Here is a 3293-nt window from a genome sequence, read left to right on the forward strand (position 1 = left end):
AGTTGCCAGCGTGTTAAGCGGTTCATAGGTACTGCAGTAACGTCAGTTTCGGGTAAAGACAGAATAGGTTGTCCTATTAAAAAATGGCCGGGGGTTAATGCGAGTAGATCATGAGTAGATCTGCTGAAGCTTGTATCAGAGGACGAGAATTGAGTATACCTTCGATACGAATTACTTACGTTTCCATTTCTTCATAGGTTAGTTCTTGAATACCGNCATTTCTTCATAGGTTAGTACTTGAATACCAATAACTCGTTTTAAATGGTGTTTTACACTTTTAATGCCAGCCTCTCATATTCCACCCATATGAGGGGGGGCGGGAGGATTGAAGTGTCAATTACATGGGATTCGTGCGATCATTGCGTTTTGTACGGCCTCATTCGCAAAAAGAGATTTTAATTGACGCGACGCTCCAATATAATTGCTACCGCAATCGCTATATAAGTTTAACAGAATTCCCCGACGAGCTACAAATCAGTCAAGGGCGGCAAGAAAAATGTCCGAAGTTAAATCTGAAACAATTTCAATGTGTAGTGCATTTACGGCCATGCAAATAAAAAGAGCTATGTATACTTTGGTGGTTTTAGTGTTGCGATGGATATGATTGAACAACGCTATTTCAAGTTTTATACTTTTATTTAGATGCCAATATAACTCTTCAAGAATCACGTAAGTGATTGAATAAAGAATTTTAAATTTTACTTTTAATAATTGTCTCTGAATAACATATTGGGTAGATTTAATATTAGATATTTTAATAAATATATCGCTAATTCATTGTTTAATTTTTTTTTAGATGAAAATACAACTTCTCTAGATATAAGTGTGTACTTAAATGATAATATTGGAAAATTTATATAATAAAATATTTAATTATGATATTAAAATATTTTTGAACTATTAAATAATACTATTGATTTTCTTGAATTACTGTCTGTATACCGTTTAGTGTACCGTTAAAAATTTTAATTTCCTTTATTTTTATTAATTTTAATATGCACGCTCCTCGAAAGGATTGTGCATGTTCCTCCCAATAGAACACTTTCAAACAAATTAGACAATTCTGATTTTTTATTTGATTTACTAGCCATATTATTGAGCTTTTATAATATTAATTTTTTTCTTATTTTTTATATTATATTATTGAAAATCGTATTTATTGATTACATTGATTTTTTAAAAGAATTGTATTTTTTATTTATATTATCATTATTGAACTTGTTTACATAATTATACATAATTTTATATATGATATGTTTAAAATCGCTAATTTAATGTTTATTTATTTGTATAGATGACAATACGACTCCTCAAAATACAAGTTAGTACCTAACTAAATAACTTTAAATTATACATTAANCGGGAGGATTGAAGTGTCAATTACATGGGATTCGTGCGATCATTGCGTTTTGTACGGCCTCATTCGCAAAAAGAGATTTTAATTGACGCGACGCTCCAATATAATTGCTACCGCAATCGCTATATAAGTTTAACAGAATTCCCCGACGAGCTACAAATCAGTCAAGGGCGGCAAGAAAAATGTCCGAAGTTAAATCTGAAACAATTTCAATGTGTAGTGCATTTACGGCCATGCAAATAAAAAGAGCTATGTATACTTTGGTGGTTTTAGTGTTGCGATGGATATGATTGAACAACGCTATTTCAAGTTTTATACTTTTATTTAGATGCCAATATAACTCTTCAAGAATCACGTAAGTGATTGAATAAAGAATTTTAAATTTTACTTTTAATAATTGTCTCTGAATAACATATTGGGTAGATTTAATATTAGATATTTTAATAAATATATCGCTAATTCATTGTTTAATTTTTTTTTAGATGAAAATACAACTTCTCTAGATATAAGTGTGTACTTAAATGATAATATTGGAAAATTTATATAATAAAATATTTAATTATGATATTAAAATATTTTTGAACTATTAAATAATACTATTGATTTTCTTGAATTACTGTCTGTATACCGTTTAGTGTACCGTTAAAAATTTTAATTTCCTTTATTTTTATTAATTTTAATATGCACGCTCCTCGAAAGGATTGTGCATGTTCCTCCCAATAGAACACTTTCAAACAAATTAGACAATTCTGATTTTTTATTTGATTTACTAGCCATATTATTGAGCTTTTATAATATTAATTTTTTTCTTATTTTTTATATTATATTATTGAAAATCGTATTTATTGATTACATTGATTTTTTAAAAGAATTGTATTTTTTATTTATATTATCATTATTGAACTTGTTTACATAATTATACATAATTTTATATATGATATGTTTAAAATCGCTAATTTAATGTTTATTTATTTGTATAGATGACAATACGACTCCTCAAAATACAAGTTAGTACCTAACTAAATAACTTTAAATTATACATTAAATATATATTTTTTTAATTCGTATTGGAAAAATTAAAATTTTTAAAAATATTCCATTAGTAAATATTCTTCATGCAGTTAAAAAAAATTTTATAATTAATTTTGGAGAAATAAAATTTTGTTTCGTGTTTATTAATTAAATTTATTGTTTTTTATTATAATTATTATTATCTATTTAAGGTTTTGTATTAAAATAATAGTGAACATTTTTTTATGTTGTCTGATTAGGTGATGATTAAGAAATACAACTCAAATAGCAAATTAAAAAAGGATAATATTTCATAATTGTTCTACTATAATTTTGTAAAAGTTATTTGTGAAATAAGTTTATTTTCAACCACTTTTTAATTAGTCTAAAATAACATTTTATTAAATATATTGTATTATTATTAATTAACAATTTAAAGTAAAAATCATAAAAAAATGTTTAAAATTGTTTATTAAGAATTTTATTTAAGTGTTATAACAGTAAAATTATAAAATAGTATTGTGGAAATGATGTATAAATAATTAAGAAATAAAAGAACATATAAATAATTTTTTAACACAATTGTTATTAAAATATTATTTATTTATTCATTAACGCCAGTCGGCTTTTTTGAAAAGATACAATAAACGTACAGTATATTGTATGAGTAACAGTGAAATAATTAAAAAAATATAAAAATAATAATAACCCGTCACAGGGGGTTCGCGGCACAGTATAGTTAAGTTGAAAAAGTTAATTTTTTGTGAAAAAGTTGTCATTTTAAATCCTCTTCTGTGGGTAGATAAATGTCAAATTAACATAAAAAATATACCAAATGAAAGGTAATGATATCATGCAATTATCTGAAAAAAAATTATATTGACAAATTGGTTTTAAATAAGTTATAGCAATTTTAAGTAAAAAA

The 3293-nt window shown here is 25.1% G+C and overlaps 1 long non-coding RNA gene across 5 annotated transcripts; it reads left to right on the top strand.

Annotated features, from left to right (window-relative positions):
• Window positions 1-6: 6 nt before the first annotated feature.
• Window positions 7-2922, top strand: LOC126908875 (uncharacterized). Of its 5 annotated transcripts, none has more exons than XR_007704862.1 (5): window positions 7-197; window positions 230-669; window positions 797-823; window positions 1295-1321; window positions 2629-2922. It is a non-coding gene; the product is annotated as an uncharacterized LOC126908875 (long non-coding RNA). The 5 variants fall into 5 exon arrangements; XR_007704860.1 differs by lacking the exon at window positions 1295-1321 and adding an exon at window positions 2338-2364; XR_007704861.1 differs by lacking the exons at window positions 797-823; window positions 1295-1321 and adding exons at window positions 1840-1866; window positions 2338-2364.
• Window positions 2923-3293: the final 371 nt, after the last annotated feature.

Source organism: Daktulosphaira vitifoliae, unplaced genomic scaffold (assembly GCF_025091365.1).
Source record: "Daktulosphaira vitifoliae isolate Bord-2020 unplaced genomic scaffold, ASM2509136v1 Scaffold_27, whole genome shotgun sequence".
In the NCBI taxonomy this organism is placed as follows: domain Eukaryota; kingdom Metazoa; phylum Arthropoda; class Insecta; order Hemiptera; family Phylloxeridae; genus Daktulosphaira; species Daktulosphaira vitifoliae.